The 20833-nt window shown below is 39.3% G+C and overlaps 1 protein-coding gene across 3 annotated transcripts in view; it reads left to right on the forward strand.

Annotated features, from left to right (window-relative positions):
* Positions 1 to 20833, forward strand: part of LOC117961882 (1-phosphatidylinositol 4,5-bisphosphate phosphodiesterase beta-4-like) — a 74321-nt gene that overhangs the window by 4209 nt on the left and 49279 nt on the right. For 2 of the 3 annotated variants that reach the window (XM_034900859.1, XM_034900856.1), the window contains exon 3: positions 14063 to 14129. The exons of the other annotated variant lie outside the window; for it this stretch is intronic. The gene's annotated coding sequence lies outside the window, so the exon portion shown is untranslated. The remainder of the gene's footprint in view (positions 1 to 14062; positions 14130 to 20833) is intronic. 3 annotated transcript variants of the gene reach the window in all.

The following is a 20833-nucleotide window of genomic DNA, read 5'->3' on the forward strand; positions in this document are numbered from 1 at the left end:
TTGTGTAATCTGTTGATGTTTCAGTTTGTAATCTAATGTGTTTCTGGATGCACAAAAAACAAAGGGGGGGGGGGGGGACAAATACTATCAAGAAGGTGAGAAATGATACGGACTTTCCCGCCATTTGATATTTAGCTTTGTTATTCTTGTATTTTGGGGTTTTGCTACTCCGTCGTTGAGGTCTCATCAGTGAATACAAATGCTGTTTCAAATTGTTCAACTTTGCAAACAAGTCGCATTGAGAGCTGGAAACGACAGCCATTTTATTGGATCTGTGCTAAGTAATGAAAGCAAGAGGCCCTATTTTTCACCGTATCTTTCATACCAGACTGATGCGACGCGTTCACCGATCCAGAGCCAGACATCACTCAGTGATAAGAAGGTTGTGTGGCTGCTGCTGCTGCTGTATGATCCTTATGCCGAGCTAGAAACTAATAGGGCTGAGAGGTGATTGCTCTCTATACTATGTTCTGTATTAATGATGTAATCTGTATTTATAATGTAATGCGCAGCATGCAGGCTGGTCTGTTGGCTGTGTCTGATTAATTTAATCAGATGCTTTAAGCTTTACTTTAGGAGAGAGGTATGCATTTTCATTATCCCAAACTGTGTTTGCTTTATTGCAAGTACCCTGTAAGTATTTATTTCCATAACGAGCTACGCATCAGTGGAATGTAAGGTCCATAAGGAGACTTTAATATTCTAAACAATTTTTAAAATGTAAAGCATGACTTATAGCAAAGAGACAGATTTTACACACTTTCGTCTCTCTACTCATGAATATTCTATTTATCTGGGATTATTCTGCTGACTTTTGAGATGTCAGTTCCTTGTTATTGCCTGGCTACTTATTAATATTCACTGTGCTAAAGGAATAACTCAACAACTCTTTAGATAAAATAAGCTTGTTACTTAAATTGATTGTAGGGCGTATCATTAATTATTGACCTCAGTATTTTAGTACAATGTCTTTCTTTTGTGACTGTTGGCTCATTTATTTTTGGTTGTATTGTAATCTATGATGACACGTAGCTCAGGACTCTAACACACATCAGTAGGTAAATATGAATGTGTGTAAGACTTTTCCATCTTACCAGTTGATTGGTCCTGACCAAGCCTTTGTTCAGCAGCTGTCCTCTTTTGGGGATCTGTAAAACATGATATAACTTTGCCCCAAATTCTGCAGCGATTCTCGGCCTGGGACCAACTCAGTAGAAAAACAAGCAATCGCAGTAACAATTGCTTGCTGGTTTTCCATTTTGTCCTAAATTGGTTGCATGTTAGCAAAGATAACAGAGGGAAACTAAGATCCCCTCTTTGTAGTAAATGAGGTATAGACTCACAATAGACACGGTTCATGTTTTGTGGTCATGGTTCAGTTTATTTCAACATGCATTTGGTACAGCAGGGAAAATACATTTGCTCCTTTTATAGGGTGGCCCCTCATGTGTCTGCTAACTGAACATATTAACCTCAACAGGATTAAAAATGGTTAAAAAATAATGTAAGTACAATACAGTGACATAATGCTCAGGTCAATAACTTTTGACAGAAACTCCTTTTGAGGAACTCTATCAAAGTGCTGTTTTTTTTTTTTTTTTTTTTTACAATTTGGAACATTGCTGTATTACATGAACACGTCTCTCTCTCTCTCTCTCTCTGTGTTGTTATCAAAGTATTACTTGGTTCAGAAAAAGAAGTACTAAAAATAACATCTGGCTCATCCAATCTTAGATTCAATGATGGCTCCTATTAAGCGCCTTCTTCAAATGGGGAAAACTCACATGCTGCAGCTGTCATGCATCAACAATGCCTGTACAACTGAGTCAACATACCTACGGCAATTCCTATCGCGAGTGTTTAATTCAATGATAGGGAGGACTTGACGATTCTTATTCAGCTATGTACATTCTCAGTTGGCCACAGGCCTATTCTAATATTTAAATTTTAGTGAACAGCCTTCATGTTTACATACTGTTAATGTTCCAAAAAGCACATTCTCTTTCTCACGTCCCCGGTCCGAAACAGCCCAGTCTGCTTTGATTAGTCAGCGTTTCCTGGTTTTCCCTATCCGTGCTCTCAGACTCTCTGCACCGTCGTTGCAGCCGGGGAGTGACTGTTACGGCACCGTAGCAGCACTTTTACTTTTGGTATAGGTGTGACATCACAGCCGTACGGAAATCCCGCCTCCTCGTTTAAAGGCAATGCTTCTGAATATGCGCTGTGTGCATTTCTCTGTGGATTGAGCAGTTTGATACTTTCACAGTTTTATACAACACCTCTACCTGCTGTACACTCAAGCCAGACACGGAAATGTCCCTTTTTACAATGGGGGACTTTTTTTATTTTTTTATAAATGCAATTCAGATGTAGAGAGAAAATGGCCTCTCTAAAATGGGTAAAAAAAAAGTTTTATGTTCATCTAAAAGGAAAATATAAAAACTAAAAGGTTTTGTATCATATAAAAAAGAAATCATTGAATATTTGTGCAATAAAGTTAAAGGCTATCAGCTTCAAGGACTGTAAGTCTAGTTGTGGTAAAGAGTTAGAATGTCTACATCTACTTGAGCCACACTAACTACATTATACCCGATTTAGGCTTAGTTATCTTGTCATCGAAGAGCAGTTATTACCTTATCTTAAAAAGTCTAACCTCACTTAGGGTGAGTCCTTGCATAGAAAACCTACTACATATAACACGTTATCCTCATGGATGCACAGTTCTGCAGGCCTTTGACACTACTACATAGCTCAGTGCATCGCCTTCTTTGCTGATAAACTCAAACTCCACTCCATCACTCTCAGCTTCAAATACAAGACAACTGATCGAAACCTGGCCTCAACCCATACTGGTCCATCGGTTGTAGATTAATATGTGAACCCAGCGTTTGCTTAAATGAAGCGAGAGATCAATGATGAGTGTGTCTTCACTGCAAGGGTAAGTGTTGCTGGAGGGTGAATATAATGACAGGGTATTCTCTGCCAGCAGCAGAGAGAGGTGAAGAGCGAAAAGCAAAGCAGACAGAGAAGGAAATGCTTACTCTCACACCAACAGATGGGATCTGCTGTCATCAAGTCAATATTTACCATTTCTTAACAAGAAATTGGCAGCATTAGCTTAGCTGATTCAGAAGCATGCAGTGGAAGCATCATGGTTTGTGTGAAAGAGGCTTAGAAGAGTAAAAACAACACTTCAGTTAATAATAATTGTAGCTCTGCTACACGCGTGGCTCTAAAAATACATTGCCACTGAATGAGAGAGAAATCGGCCTCCCCTACTCTCATTGATTTGTCCCGCCTTCCATCCTCCCTTCTCCTTTTTTTATATATATATATATGTATATATATATATATATATATATATATATATATATATATATATAATTTTTTTTTTAATGCACACTCTTGCGGTGTGCACATTAACTTCACCCATGGCTCAAACCACTATGGGGATACATGTGAACGCAATTTGTACTTCCAATTAAACTGTCGACCTCTGCTCCAGAATACAAAACTTGATCTTTTACCATTCTCTCCTGGATAGCTATTATTACCCAGCCTGCCCATTAATAGAGAGAATAGGGCTTCACAATACACCAATGAGTATCTTTGAAGTCAGCAAAATAACTGGCACATTTATCACACTGTCAATATTTTAAGGGGGGAAACTAAGACTTTAGAGACACTATTGATTTTTGTGTCTACTTGTGTATTGATGTATTGATTTGTTTTGGTGACATGAAGAGACCAAATCTGTCCTTCTGACCCAAGATAAAGTATCGCACGTTGCTGTTTGTAGTTTCCTAAAACAAAGGTTTCAATAAGCAGTAAAAAAGAGAAAATCAATGCGGTTTGTTGAACAGACTGATCTAATGAAATGGCAGATGTTAGACACGCCAATTCATAGGCTATTATTGGTGTGTTATAAAGACACATACTCTCTTTTTAGGGTGTTTATCGTTTGGACCCCAATGAGTTACATTACCTTGCAATAGCATGTGAATGTATGGCGTAGAGTAGAGAGTAGTATGAAAGGGCGAAAATCCGCGTAGGAAGATTGGTTGGGGTGGTGGATGGGTAAAACAGCACTTTCACCCAGGAGACCAGGGATTGTCACATTTCCTAAACTTTACTGTCAGTTGTTGTTTTCCTAAACCCCGCCCCGTTCTTTGCCTACACCAAACCCGCGCGTCACGTTTCCTAAACTCAACCATCACTTTCTTCATGCAATAAAATTCCAATTGGGGTGTATGTTTATGCCCGCTGTATACAGCGTAGACACACGTGTGGATAGCTCAAAATGTGTACAGATAACTCGCAACTTGGCTTAAGAACGTTGGTGTGTATGGTTACGCGAGGTCATGATGTCGTGTTGTGGAATGAGAAACATTTTTCTGATACATAGCATTTGTGTGTTTTTGATGGATGCAGCTTAATCACATTAAGATAGAGAGCACTGTGAAACAATAACTAAAATACATAGCAGAATACTTTAACCTAGCGTTAGCCTAAAGCATGCTGCCAAGTCTGACAAGCAAACACATGACTCGCTAGCCAGATCAGATGACTAAATAAACAGCAGGAATGTTGCTTGTTCCACTTTTTTTCTTTTTTCTTTTTTTTACAGCATTGCTTTAGTGGGCAATGACAGAGAGGTGTGTGTACTGTGTGTGCAAGAAGTGCATCCCACTACTGTACCAGATTATAAGTCAAAGCAGAGCCGGGCACCCAATTGTCTCTATTGTGTTAGTGACTTGCATAATCTACTGTACGTAATAGCTGCAAGGGAATGCCTGGTTTTATGCAAATATCCCAGAGTGGAACACTATGTAAAAAGTATTTAATATGGGCCTAATTTATGTATTTTTGTCTGTCGGATTTAAAGACAAAGTAGATTTGAATGGAGTTTGTCAGTTTTTACGAGTTTAATAACTTACTTATTTAGCAGTTTACAACAAAACAAGGAGTGAGGAAACAAACCAATTTTAGGCTGTGTATGAACAAAGAATAAAAGACAAACTGTTCCCTTGAGTGGATTTCCGACCAGGTATTTGTCGAAGGACCCCGAATATTTTTTTATCACATACTTATGGATGTCATTTAAACAAACGTCAGGGCTTAGCTCATGAATCCATTAGTTAGCTTTCATAACACACTGTGGAAGAAATGGAAAGTTTAGAAACGTGTCACCACCGAAGCACATCATAAGAGCTTGTTAAAAAAAAACAACTCTAAATATATATATATATATATATATATATATATATATATTATACATACATACATACATACATACATACATACATACATACATACATACATACATACACACACACCCCCATGCTAAAGTGGGGGGGGGGGGGTTGTTTTAATTCCAAAGGCCGAGCGAACAGGATGCATAGTATCCTGATCCATGAAATAACTGGCTTTCAATAATAAAAATGTGCCTGCCTCTATGGGAATTTCACATACAGGGGTGTATACTCTACTACTACTGTATTTTTTTAAAGGAAGAACATGTATTTACAATACATTATTGATTCACAAAGAAAATCAGTGTCCTTTTTTGAAAGGTTGGATTTTCCTAATTATTTTAATTAAGGCATTGAGATAGTTTTCCAAAAGATTTCTTCTTTTTTTAAACATTTTTTTTATCAACTTGTGTGTGTATACATACATACATACATACATACATACGTGTGTGCTTTTCAAGGTGCACTTTCTTATTCCTGAAGGCAATTACTCAGTGAAAACCCTTTCCAGCACCATTGCATTGTCTCCATGCCCGCATTAGTGACTGGTCTCATAGGAGGCAGTGGAGGTAACTAAGACAAATATCGGCTGAAGAAAATATGAATGTGAAAAGTGGCTCGTGATCAAACACAATAGCTGTTAGGGCTGAGACAATATGTTTTTGTCCCGATTCAATTTTTTTCCACGACACACGGTTCTGATTTTCATATATTGCGACTCTAGAAGTATTGCAATTTTTCCTACTTTGACAAAAACAAAAGTTGAAAAAATAGACTATTAGAGAGAGTGTTGTGAGACATTTTCTAAAACTTATTTTTTTTCCCAAGAGAATGCACATCACATGTCTGTCTGGTATTAATTTCAAGTACATAACATGGATTTTCTGCTTTCCGTCCGTTTTGCTAGAAAGAGATGGAGTCTCAGTCAGCGGTGCCGTATATAAACAGAAAATATTTAGGTGACTCATTGGGGAAAGGAACTTTTATTTTTGAAATTGTTGCAAAAAATCACAAAACAATTTAATTGTCAATTTAAAACAATTTTAACCCCTAACCCGCCACCTCTAATAAAGAGAGGGTTGATCATTTCACAACAGTTTCTTTCTTGGCTTAGCTAAAATGTGGACGTTCTGTTTATCTAACATCTGCTGATGGAGATCGGTTATACAAGTTGAATCATCAATGAGAAATAAAATCTTATGACTGGTGTCATTGTAATACATCAAATAAATTGTTCCAGTTATTTTTGCCTAAGGCCTTAAATTAAAGGCCCCTTTCAGACATGCACATTATGTAAATGCACTGGCAATGTTGTGTTGGTTTCAGGTTTAAATAAGTCATTACTGCAATCCTATGAGTTCAACCCTCAGATCAGTCTATACAAAGTGTTTTAAAATTATTATGAATATCAAGCAAAGCCGTAATCCTTAGTTTCATTCCCTGCTGATTTTGCAACACTGGTTACTGTGACAACAGCAAGTTGAATACCACAGGTCCCAGAGTCCTGGGGGCAGGAAACTCTCTTTGAGCAGCTATTTTGTCAGAAATCTAACAGAAGAGCAGCTTACATGCATGCCTCATTTCCTGTGAATCCCTCATGCGAAAGTAGGCAGTTTAAAAACCAGCATGGGAGGATCACTGGCTCGTAAGTATTAACAGTTAAGCCAATATGAATTACCTGAGAGTCACAAACGAACTTTAGCTGGTGAGAGAAAAGCTAACTTTTCAATTTCTATATCATTATTTTCCAAGTCACTGCTGGTTTCTAGCAGGGTCACGCTCCCTCTTGTCTACCAGAGGCCAAATATTGCAGCTCCATCTGTAATGAGCATGTCAAGTTTGAGGAAAGTTATAATGCAATATTTATGTGCAAACTTAAGAATAAAGTAAAGAAAAATGCTGTGTAATAGCTGAGGTTGAATAATTTCTATTATAGGTAGTAAAGAACATGTCCCTGTGACAGTGCTGGATCCTGGACTCCATCACTGCTAATGTAATCCACTAATTATCCAGTACAGAGTAGGTGGAGTGTGTCTGATCTGTGTGTGCAGAGAGACCCAGGCCTGATAGTCTTTCTTGAAGACAGTGATCCATCATTCTTTAAGGCAAAAAGAATTCACTCTCTGACTCACTAAGTAGAAAAACCTCTTTCTCTCACCTCTTCTCTCTCTGTCTGGATTTTATTCTCTCTGGCGATATGTGAAAGCTTTTGTGCGTGTGCATATCTCTCTTTGTCTGACTGCCTTTCTCTCTTCCTCCATTGTTGCTTCTCTCAAGATGCCTCTCTTTTTGTCTTTACCTCCCATTTCAATTTCCCCCACATTCTACTGAGAAGACAGTGTTTCAAGTTATTCAAGCCACTGCTGGTCTTTTGGTTGGCTTATTGTTTCTTATTTATCTTTTACACAAAAATATTTAATGACACATTTTACTATATATCACATAGTAAAAAACGTAACATTCAAGAACATTGTAGGTGTTTAAAATTGTATTCTATGTTTTAACAAGGCACATTTTACTTGGTAAAAATCGTAGAAAATACAATTATCAGTTAAAAGTTAAAGTTCCCTATGTTGCTTTAAATACGTGATACATAGCTAAATGTATTGAAGAGCTTTTATAAATGTCAGTTCACTGCACGTAATAGGACCAGCTGCCCCTGCAGATTATGCAATAGTTGGGCAAAAGTAGTGACCTACTGTATGTATGTATGTATGTATGTATGTATGTATGTATGTATGTATGTATGTATGTATATTTATTTAATTTCAGCCATGCCAAGTAAACAAAATTGGTATGAACCAGGCTGATAAAACTAACCACAATAGAGCAAAGAGGAGGACCGATCCAAAATCTCAAAGAAAAATATCAACAAAAATGATTTTTATCAAAGAAGTTTGATATTTTTGGGGAATCTGCTTTTTCACTTTTTTGCCAAAAATAACACAACTGAAAACCGAACAGTAACTTCCCGAGGGCTATTTCACAAAACCAAGAAAGTTATCCTGGCTCAATTTAGCCTTGACTTGGTTCCATAAAAGCAGAGGAACCTACGTTACCATAAAGATTTATTCTGTACAGCTAGCCCGCTCCAGACCAGGCTAAAAGCCGGGTTTTATTAATCCTGAAGCCTTTTCTGTTCACTAAGCACTGGTTTTACCTTGTTATCAGGCTACATATAAATATGTGCAAAATGCTGTTCATTTAAGTGCAGTTATTATTGAACGTTTTGGCCAATATTTTTTTATTATTCATGTGCAGTCCTCGTTACTGTTCTATAGCTGGATGAAGACTGCTGTTCATGTTGTTAGAAGCTTGGCCAATATATTATGGAAGTTGTTGAGATAATTAGAAAAAGCTGCTAAAGTTGCCAAATGTGTTTTTTGAAATTAAGTCAGTTACTAAGGGCAATCTATAAAGTGCTGTACATGTGTGTTTCTGTAGTGGATCAATGCACCTTTAATTAATTTAGTTGATTTGTTTTTTTTGTGTTCTTTAACAGTAAAGGAGTCAATAAATTGGCATTCTTAGTACACAATTTGTGTTGTCCAATAAACTGGGACTATAATTTGTGAGGATTGTACAATTATTAAAACCATATCCTGAATGAGTCAGTTGTCATTTGCAAAAAAGAACTGTTGCGTTACACTTTGCATTAAAACCGAGCAGTAGAAGTTAATGACCTTTTTTATTTATATTTCAGCCCATGAGAGGGAGAGAGTGAAAGATCTTTACGCATCATATTCCAGCATTGTAGGGAATTGATCTTCATGGTAAATTTCCTGAGTAACATTTATCTTCTGCTTACTTTTAAGGCAAAGAGTATGATGGTTCATTTGGAAAAATGATAGTAACCTAACCCTTGAATGGTGATGATTATGACGGTTTAAATTCAGAGCAGTGGTCAGGAAATGTATATTTTTAGGCTACATGCGGATTCAGTTGGTCCGCAATTGTCTACCTCGCTATCTCTCACTTAAAGTCTTTTCTTTTTAACAATGTGTTTCACGTTATCATACTTCTTCAAGAAGCTGCTGCTCACTCTGTATAAAGTATGAACGATGTGTATTGTCCATTTAACCATTAGTAAATCTCGGGGTCTGTTGAGGAAAGTCGTGAACGTGCATCTATCTGATACACTTCAGCTTGGCTCTACCTAGACGCTCCTTCTCAGCTTGGCTGGGCCTTTGTGAAACTCACTTAGCTGGGCTGCGCAGATTAGACTAGATCAAGCCTCGCTTTATCGGTTATCCTGGATTTATAAATCCTGCTTTTGTGAAACAGCCCCATGGTTGCCCGACAACCTCACAGTGACAACAAGACAATACATAACCCACCATTACACCACATTAAAAAAACAAGATGTAATGGGTTGGATTCAACGTACTTTGGAACAGAGCTTCCAGTCTTTGAGCTTCTTCAAATGAACTTGCTGCTGGCGGCTGCTTCCTATTTGCTGTACAGACACGAGACTGCTTCATTTCTCTGCCCACAGAATCAGTACTTTCCAAGCTCGTGACCCTACTTCAACCCTCTCAGAAACCCCGCCACTCTTTGGGAGACATGCTGAACAGGAGGTGGAGTTTTCTCTGAGTGCTTCTCAGTCACAGAAGTGCAGTTTGATATCCCCACACAGTGACTCTCAAAAGAGCAATATAAAAGAGGAAGATAGTTGAGTTTGGGACGATTTGAGAGTAATCCTTTCAGTACCCTGACAGGTGCTGTTCATGGCAACAAAGCTGTGAGTCCCACAGAGAGCTGCATGTCAGGCTACGTGTTGGGTTGATGTCCTGAGGTGGGAACATATGCTTTTATCTTTTGATCCACCCAGTCCTTCTCTTCACATCCAATCTAGTTTATAAGAGACGTTTTTGTGACTGGCAACCTTCCAATCATTGTGCTTCTATACTTTTATTTATCAAACATGCCTGATTGTATTTAGATGCCACTATTCTAAGCATTACAAGTCACTCTTGTCGAATGACCATAGTTTTCCTGCATGTGTGTGCAACAGTTTGGAGTGTGTTATTTTTAGAAATGGCTATTCCAGGTAACATGGCTAATGTCACTTCCCCTGCCATATCCCATCTTGTGATACTCGCGGGAGTGTGTGTGGTTGGCTGTGGTACCAGTGCTGTCCTTTAATCAGCACCCCTGTGTCCCCCCCCCGTAGAGCTGTCATTGGTTGAGTGATGATAGTAGAGCTGTCCCCGATTTACAGCATTTAAATCTGGCAGGCAGGGTTGGAATCACCAGCCTTTCAGCTGTTGCCCTAATCAAAGGAATTATTGCTGCACAGCTGGCTATTACCTGGGCACCCTCTACATATACTCACATACTCTAAACACACACACACACACACAGAACGGGTAGAGGGAGAGACCCTATCAGGTAGAAAAATTCCTCCTTTTCTTTGTTTTGAAATTTTGTATCTATCACTGGTTTTTACTGGTAGTGGTGCGTGCTGGGAGTTTCCAGTTGCACTTTTGAGCTCTAGTTTGCTAGTCTAGTTCTTCTGTGTGATTGTTACCTTGTTACCTTTTAATACAATTATTAGTGCTGACACTGTATAGACGTTTATTACTTTCTTTCACCTGTCTTAATTAAAAAGATTCAGACAGGCTCTGCACTATCAAAAATTAAGCTAATGGGCTTTTAACCCAAAAATAAATTTGGGGACATTAACCCTACTTTAGGTGCTACAAAGGGCAAAATTAGGTATTCGTGGCCATGCCTGCTACTTTTTTGAGCGTTTAAGACAAATAATGTTTATTTCTATTTTAGTTGTTTCCTCTTTGTTTTATTTGGAAGAGGCTGTTTTCACTTTTTTTTTTTTTTTTTTCGTCACATAAGTCCTTGTATATAAGTGTTTTTTTGTGTTTTATTGTGTTTTATAACACAAATGGGATAATTTAAATTGTCTTTCCAGACTTTGGTCTGTTTGTGATCTTATTACTGTAGCTGTCTATCAGTCTCTCTTTCTGGATCCTTTTGTTGTGTTCTCACCCAAATGGCCAGCGGATGATAAATACTGGTCTCTGTATATGTGGCCTAGTTTCCCATTTTTGGTGCAGAGCCTACCCACTGATCCTCTCCTCCTGGCTGGAGAGGCCTGTGAACAGCTCTCTGCTTGTGAGGCCACTCGACATGTAGAATATTTGATCCACATAAGCTGCCACTGTGGCAGAGGCCCATCCACATGAAGATGAGGGAGAGCCTGAAAGAGAGTGAGAGCGAGAGATGCACATGACTCCAAAGACAAGATGGATGGACCAGGGTCAATATTGAGTGGATCCATGGGAGATTACCATAAATATTGACTCTGTTCAATCATTCCTGATTACTAATTGATTTATAAATGTGGTTCCATGTGGCTTAATGCCTTAATATTCCTTGTGCACACCTTGATGAGATGTTTTGCTGCTCTTTTTATTAACAATTCATGGTTGCTGAGAGACAGTTTGTTCAATTGTGTACATTGTTAGAGGGTTACACATTCCCTCTATTCAAGCCAAATGGAGCCCATTGGCGCAATCGTCTCCCAGAGAGATAGAAGTGGTTGCTACTATGTGCTTTTTTTTACTTATGAAAAATATAATGCCATTTAGGGCAACTGAAACAATATAAGTTCATATTTTTACTTAATTGTGAATAGTAGCTGTCCTTAATCTTAATGAGATAGTATTTTAACCAAGCAGTGTAATTTATACGTAACCCCATTCATTTTGCTATTATGTGTACTCTGTGTAATCAAGAACATCTCCTTTTGTCAGAATTTCCTTTTAGTACTTTGTCTCATTAATATCTTTTAAGAACATGGTGTATCCTTGGTGCTGCTTTGGTCCACATTTTGCAAAAGGACAAGGCTTTCAAATCATGAACGTGTGATTTGTTATGTGATAGTTTTTAAAGATGGTTCCTCTGGGAAAGAAAACATCCTCCAGGAAATGGCTATGCAGGAAGTAATAGGCAGAGAGCTTATATAAATTTCCAACAATGGAAATGACAGTGGCAAATGTTTCCAGGATAATCATTAGCATGCATTGTTGGATAGCAGCATTTGAGTTTAAGACAAACTCAGGAAGTATTTTGCCTCGAGTGCACTCTCTACCAATTGGCGCCAAGGGTTTTGAGGTTATAAACAAACCTCAGAAATGGAACCGAAAAAGCATTTTTCTCTTACCTTAGTAGCTTCCCTATGGTGTAGCCTCACTTATATTGACTTTAGAATGTATATACGTACATCATTTGGTAAATATTACCATATTTACATTTTGAATGATAAAAGGTTAATGTAGACAATTGTTTCATCCTTATATCCCAAAAATGTACTGAATGATAAGCCTTAGGCAAAACTGTACAAATAGGCCAGTCACAGGATACATTTTTGACTGAGCTTACAAAAATCCAGATGTCGATACAATCTGCAGAACAGCAACTTTCCCTCACATAGTTATTGAAATCTATTCTGCCGTGTCTACGTTTATCTGACAAAGTTTATCTTACAAAGTTCCTGTCCTTCACTGGGCAAAGCGACATGGAGCTGTGATGATGAGGTGATTCGAGACACAAGCAGAATTACTGCTAAGTACAGGAAATGTTAAGGAATTCATCTTCGGTCCATTCGTACATAAGGATTTAAGATGGCTTGCCAAGTGAAGGATTATCCTTACCATCTGTAGCTTTGTCCCTGTTTCGCTCCTTCCCTCCGTCTGTCCCTATGACTCGAACTGTACTCTACATTTACATGTAAAGCTTTTGGTAGACTCTTAATTCTCAGTAACAGACCTACCTCTCAATAGCTACAGCAGATCAGATGCGGAGGTGGTGCCGTTTGTCTAATTTGCCAGCTCATTTCCACCACTCTCCAACCAGGGGAAGCAGCTTCCAGTAATGCTTTCTATGAAGCCTGTCTCTATAATTCCTTATAAACACAGTTCCAATGTGTTATAATCTGCTTATAATGCACTATAAGCATAGTTCTAAGCACTCTGAATAATCACAATGCTTTATAATTACAATCATACATTATAAAGCACTTTTATAAGGTCAAGTATCATAATTTGTAATTGCTGTTCACTTTGTCTAAAATGCATTATAAACACTTTTTTATAAGTTTAGAATGTGCTTATAGCAATGTAAAAGTAGGCCTATAGTAAGCACTCGTAAATAATCATAATGCTCTTTAACAATAATCATAACACATTTAAAACCATTTTATGATGACATAAAGTCAACGATCATAATACTCTGCAGATAATTAATAAAGTAAGTCAGCAGCACAGTGCGGGGCGTCAATCTAGACTTAACTCATTTCATGGGGCTGTAACGCTGCATCGTGCATCGGTTAAAAATCGACGTGCAGCTGAAGACACTGGGGAATAGCTTCCTTTAGGGAAGCATGGCCACCGCCACTGTTGGATAAACAGCAGGGACAGGACTTGGGTTTGGGTCGACTCTGGAAGCTTTTGGTGCGTTAAATGTTACGACAAACCTTTCTGACATCTGGTGTTTCTTCTTTTTGTAGTTTTTAAGTATTCTTTTTAATAAATCCTTTAAATTTCACCATTTGGACTTAGCAATAAACAATTCTTTCTTTAATCTTTAACTTAATTAGTTTTTTGGGTTATTAAAGAAAAAATACTGTTTCAGGACACGTCTGCTGTTCTTTTTCAGTCGTTTTATACTGTTAAAAAAATGGTGAGAAAATCAACTGGTGAACTTAAAATGGCATCAAATCATTCACTGAGTGTATTGTTGCATCCCTAATTTAATCTTTTTTTATTTCTCACTTTCCTCCCTCTCTCTAGAGTGGTCCAGTGCAGTCCTGCAGCGTTTCCCCTCCCCTCAAATTTCTGTCCCTGTGTCTGTCACTTGGTGAGTACACTCAGATTCACCTCCGACATACAGTTTAGAGGCTCTGTGTTTTTCAATCCTTTATGTAATCATCAGCTCACTGCCTGCCTAGAACTGCACATTGCTGTCACCTTTATGAAACTGGGCATAATTTTCTATTTATGTTCATGGAACGGCATTGTGTGAAGTCAGCAGGGTTTATTGCACATGGTAGGCATATAGTATACATACCACTGAGTATAATGAGTTTTTTTTTTATGGATGTACTATCTAGGCAGTATATGAATAGTCCAACAGACAATATTAAAGTAATTAACACTTAACAGAATGAATTCTTACAAACAACTTTTTTTCTGTTGATGAGGAAAATGAGCCTCTATGACTCTAACCTTCAGAAATCTGGTTTGGAGACCTCTTTGTTCACAGAGCAGCTTGACAAATTTGACAAATTATGATACAAATAGCAATTTTCAGATCAATGAGGTGTGTGTGTGTGTGTGTGTGTGTGTGTGTGGGTGTGTGGTTATAATGGGCTATTACAAGAATAAAGAACTCTTGTAGTTAAGTCTAAACCATAGACTGGAAATGTCACAGCAACATAAAAAACAAATCATTAGTATTGCGCTCCTAAATGTTGTTTTTAGGTGCATCAATGTAATAGACTGTTTTGGCTATGATTCCTACAAAAATTACACCTTTCACAGCTTTGCCCATGTAGAAACGGTTGCTAGGTGATGGCAACAAAAACATGTGGTCAGACTTCGCATGTAGCTGCCCTTCGGGACTGCACATTCAGGCCTGTAGCCGGGGACGCCCAGGCCTAACGACGCCTCTGCTTATCAGTCCATTCATCAGTAAAGCTTGGGTTTTCCACGTCAACTTTTTGCTTCAGGCTCCGGCCCCCGGAGTGTCTGCTTAGAAATGATGGCCCTTGGTAAATGTAGTTGATGACCCTTGGTTTACAGAGAGCCGTGCGTGTGCGCGTGTGGTTAGGCTGGGTGAGCAAGTGAGTCCTTCTTTCTCTATAAATACACATTAGGATTCCATTCAGAGTCTGAAATTTCCTGGTTTGTGTGTATGGTCTATGTGTTTATGCGTCTTTATGACGCCACTGCAGCCAGGCGAACTGGGGGCTATTACTGGCCAGCAGGGTTGCTATGGAGACCAGTGGTGGTGTCAGAGTGGAGCAACATCTGTGGGGTGTTTGTCAAGGCAGGTTTTCCTTTTTCTGGCTCTCTCTTCTCGCTTTTCTCGGTCTTGTATTCAAAAGCTCCATGCCTTGAAGAGATTATGCAGAAATAAGTTGTAAAGCTTGATAGAAAAACTCTCTAGTCTCCTGTCATTAGCGTTTTCAGACATTGGTAAACATGGCACTTAAATGCAGAACCAATTTTAAAAGCTGTAATTCCTTGGGCATTAGTTCAACTGCCGATGCTCAATCATGATCACACCAGGCCCCGGGGCTGTGTCCGTCAGCAGGGACTCTTCATTGGGCTTACGCCAGTGGAAAGCACACATTCTGGGGAAGTGTTTAACCCCTGCCCCCTTTCTGCTCCCTTCCTGCTCCCTCTGACCCTACAGATCCCCTCTCTATATGGACATGTTCTATTTTCACAGCTCCTTTCTCCTGGCTGCCTTATCAGCAGCTCAGTGGGGCACAAATTCTCTTAATAGGTACTTATTTGGGCACTGGTTGAAATCATGTATTTTTGAGCAACCCCTCCTGCCCAGTTCCCCTTGTGTCAAACTCTGACGCTTCTATTTCTTATGTTTCATTCTTCTTCCTTTGCTGGGCTTCCCTCATTCCCCCATGACCCCGTCTGAGATAGGCAGCAGTTACTAGAAAGGGTGGAAGCCTGCATCTTGCCAAGCCTGAATTTCGGAAGGGGCAATAATACTAATTCCATTTTGAAAGAAAATTGAGTATTGTAACATTTTAGGCTCCTTTTTAAGGTACTGTGTCAGGTACTTATTGTGCCATTTTGCTGTAGCCAGCATAAATGGACAACTCCAGTGGATTGAGTTTATCAGAGGAAAATTAAATCCTTTTCAAATAAAATTCAACAGCTTCTCAAATACTTAACATAGGTCAACCGGAATATGTTGTGTCTATCTTTAGAATTTCTGACCATTTTTGGACAAACCTGGCCCACAAGAGCCCTCGGCAGGATATGTGTAGCTGGGCAGACCAAACCTTCGACCTCCTAATCTGGTCTAAATGAGACTGTCTCACACACACACACAGCACTGTGCCACACAGCGCAATGCAGCACGGAATCTGTGATGCAACGGTAATTTGGATATAATTTGATATTTTCACTCTGCAAAGGCCAGTTACCGAACTTCCATGCCCAAAGTAACAGGCTTTTGCAGGTTGCCTTGCACCTCAAAGTGAAACCTCAATCCATGTATGCCATAACTTGGCCTTGAGTTAGATACTTGCTGGTTCCTCGCATGCATTCAGGAATGTAACTTTATAACATGGGTGTCTGACTTCTTCAGTATGAACTGATTCTGTAATGGGCAGTCTGGCTAACATTCAGTCATATTCCCATCACTCCTGCATTTCCTACCCATGGTTTCTTTTTTTATAAATCAACAGACGTTGAAGTCTTACTAATATAAATGTGGGACATTCTATTATTAACCAGACACGGATACCACCTCATGAAAAATCGTCTTTTTCATATTCCATTCGGTGGCTTCAGTTAAACCTATTCATCAATGTGCAAAGACTGAGGATTTCTAGTCATATATTAGGCTGCTTTTCCCCATAAGTTATTTAAAACCTCACTGTAAAAGACTGTCGTGCATGGCTGATATAGTTTGATACAATTTTTGTTTGTTCCGTTCTTCTATAATTTGTCTTTCCCAAATACATTTGTTACACATTGTGCACTTATTATACATAATAAAAAAGGGATACAGATACGCTTGCATGGGAGGTTTCGACCGGATGTGGTTGGGTAAAGCATGCTAATGCGTTAGCCTGGCCCCTCTACCGCATTACATTTAGGGAACTCTCTAAATGCCTTTTTAAACAGACACAAAAACACACACACACACACACACACACACACACACGTGTGTGTGTGTATGGGATTGCTGAGAACCCGGGGACAGCCCTCACCCCTCGCTCGCCTCCTTCCCTCGCGTTCACCATGAGGGCCCAGAGTATTCCCTTGGTGTTGGTAGTCATTGGACCTCAGGTCAGCAGGCTTTCTCTAACACATACAATAATATCCAACATTTGACAGAGGCTCCAGGCCATCATTTTTTAGGTGTATGCTCGGTCCATTAGGCCATGTGTTAAATTCTTTGCTCTGCGTGCGTGTGCATGCAATTTACATCTTCATCTGCTGTAGAATGGAATGAACCCGGAAACTAACCTGACAGTCTTGTGTTTAAAAGTGAGATCATACTGCTGTTTTTGAGTTTGGGAATTTTATTGACATCCATGCGTATGGTATGTATGATGCTGTATTTGAATGTGTGCAGTAAGTGCGTGCGTGTGTGTGAGAGAGAGAGAGAATAAAAGACAGCCAGTATCCCAGGCTCAAGTTAATTATGTAACCCGGGGCAGAGGAGCGTGAGTGAGCAGGGTGATCCTCAACTATAAAAGGCAAAGAAAGGGTCGTTTGGCTTGGAAAAATACATTCTTCCCTTCAACAGCACAAAACTTCTTTGTCAGTAGTCTCAGAGAAACAAATGATTTCAGATTTTTGTACATACAGTACATCCCAATAAAAAGCCTACATTGGCATACTGACAAGTTTTTTCTTTTCTTATCTCTATTAATTAGCAGTTACTTTATATCTCTCCAAAACAATTCAACACGGTTTTGCAATCAGTGTGTGATCGAAAACTTGCTAATTAACTGGTAAACCTTAAAGAGTGAAGTGTAACACTTTTAGACAAAGAGGAACTTTTTCTAGCTTTTTCTTTAGAAAATACTAGAAAATTGGTATAGCAACATTAAAATGTTCTGTTTCTCTCTCAATTAGTAGTTACTATGACTGATAAAACTGCCATGACTAATGTTCTGCATTTTGTAGTTTAATAAGAATGTAAAGAGTGGAATTACTGCAATCTCCCCTTAATCCATTGTCTGAGGTTGTGGACAGTGTGTGATTTATTGTAGTGCTCGCTTGTTGTTTGACACATTTGCACCTGGGACCTGCCAAACACACACTGACACAATCTGCTGTTAGCCAATTACCAGCTTCACTGGAGCAGTTGTATAACTCAAAGCTGTGTGCCTTGCACAATGGTAATTCTGTTTTAAAAGAAACACGAGTGGGTCCTTTCATGCATTAGACCTCTTTATTGTGAAGATGTCTCTCCTAGGTTAGTTTACGATAAACACAAGAAGTGCCATCAGTTGCAGATTTGTTTGCACTCCACTTGTTTTTGTTGAAGTCTGTAAGGAGCCTGTAATAAGGTAAAAGAAGCCCACTGAATCCTATTTTTCCCCAGTTCCCAAAAAATGTTGCTTCTAGTTTTTCCAAAAGAGAGAGGAGATTAACATTTACAATCTTCTCATCACAACCCTACCTCTGTCTCTCTCTGACTGACCTGTAGGCAAAACAAACAGGCGTGGACATAGACAAACATGCACACACTGCTGAAGGGGCACAGAACGCTCAGTTGACACTCAACAGTCAGTAAGCTGAATGGAGCCCAAGTGTGGATCAATTGAAATGATCGAAAAGGGAATTTTAGTACTGATTAGTACTTGATCTCACCATTCAGCTTTTCAACTCACTCTTTCCTCAGTCCTGCAGCTCTCCACACTCAAATTGTTCCCTGAATGCCAGGTTTTGTGTACTAGTTCTGCATTGCCAGACCTTTGTCTGGCTACTTCAAACAGCATTCCAGGATGGGAGAAAAACTTGCTCCAGTTAATTGGGCTCCAAGCGCTGGAGATAATAATAATGGTGCTTCTGCAAAATAGCCTAGGGAAGGAACTTTACCCTGTAGAGATTTGAGGTGCCATTAACCATATTCCTCATAAATCTACCGGAGTTTAGAATGCCAACACAAAGTGGAAGGTGAGGGACATTTGGCTAAAAATGAGGGACGTCCGGCGAATTTTCTGGCGGCGTCGTAGCAATCCCCTACATGAATAGTCTTTGATATAAACTATTGTGTACTAACACAGCCCACAAGTTGGCATGCTACATTAGGATTCAGTTGAGTTTAGATGTGAAAGCCAGTGAAACCAGAGATCTTACACAGGTCACACACACACACACACACACACACACACACACACAGGATCTCCATCCTTGTTTAGGGGAAGGAAATGTTTACTTAGTGATCACTGTGCCCTCTTACACCACCGTGCTGTTTAATGACTACATGAAATGTAAAAGCAGATGCAGACGATGGTAGCATTGATTTCACTGCCATATGTGCTGTTTGCACAGAGAACAGAGGTCTTCCTGGTGTAATAAAAACACTGTATTCATTGCTAAGGGCTGTCATTCAGTTAAAGACTGCATGAATCCAGTGTAAACAGTAGCAGTTTTATGGTTTTGCTTGGTTTCTCACGGCATTAGCAGTGTGTGCTGCAAAGTATGCTCAAACATAAACCCTTCTGCTAACTGGGTTATATCTGATAGGGAGTTTAATCTAATTCATGGTAATGCAATTCAACAAACTTACTACCATCAGAAGGTTGTTGTCCGTACGATATAACCTCAGAATCTGTTGGAGTTTGCTTTTAGATTTTGTGTCTGTGTGTTGTTGTTTTTTTTGGGGGGGGGGGGGGGTTCTTCTGTGTATGCTGGTTGGTGGTTGTCTTGCCGGAGGTAATAACAACCTGTTTAACCTACACAAGTTGGTTCCTCTTGCCTCTGGGTTTCTTCTCTCCTCTTCTCACATCCTAGCCTCCCTGCCAATCGTGCTCAGTCCTGGAACCCTGCAGGTGTGTGTACTGTATGTTCTCACTCTAGGGGCTCCGTTTTCTCGGCGGGGACTAGTTAGTACAGCGGCAGTATTTTTCAGACTTTTATATGAGCTCTCTTTGGTATTTTCTGTGTTATGGATGATCCGTCCATATAAGGCAAGGTGTTCATATCTTAGTAGAAACTGGCTCTGTGGAAACTATTGTGCATTTAAAATTGAAAATGTGGCCTAAAAGATTGGACCGAGAAATGAATGACATTCCCACACCTTCAATAGTCTACAGCAATGAGCCTTTGCAAGCAGATTTGTAATGCCACTTGGGTGCAACTATGCAATTTATTGAAGCCCTATCAAATGCTATGGAAGCATTGTTATAAAATAGTGGTTAGTTAGTGTTAGTGTTTTGCTCTGTGCATTGAGGTATACAAGCTGCTTGTGTCGACTGATGAGACTGGCAGATAGTCATGTGTGGGAAATGATTAGTGTTTATCTTCAGAGAAATATGATGCATTAATGATCTTCAGAGAAATATGATGCATTAATGATCTTCAGAGATATATGATGCATTAATGAACATCTGCAACGGCAGTTTACTGAAGCGTTGGGAAACGGGAAATAGACCCAGACACCCGAGTCAAACAGCGGCCATTTGTAATGTTACGCCTCAGGTAGGTAGGTAGGTAGGTGTGACCCAAATAGTGTCAGAGGAATATTCATGGTATTGAAGAAATAAAGGAACATTAATGGCGGTTTTCCACTGCGTGGTATCTACTCGACTCGCCTCGGGTCTACTCGCTTTTTTTGGTTTTCCATTA

This window comes from Etheostoma cragini, chromosome 18, assembly GCF_013103735.1.
Source record: "Etheostoma cragini isolate CJK2018 chromosome 18, CSU_Ecrag_1.0, whole genome shotgun sequence".
NCBI lineage: Eukaryota > Metazoa > Chordata > Actinopteri > Perciformes > Percidae > Etheostoma > Etheostoma cragini.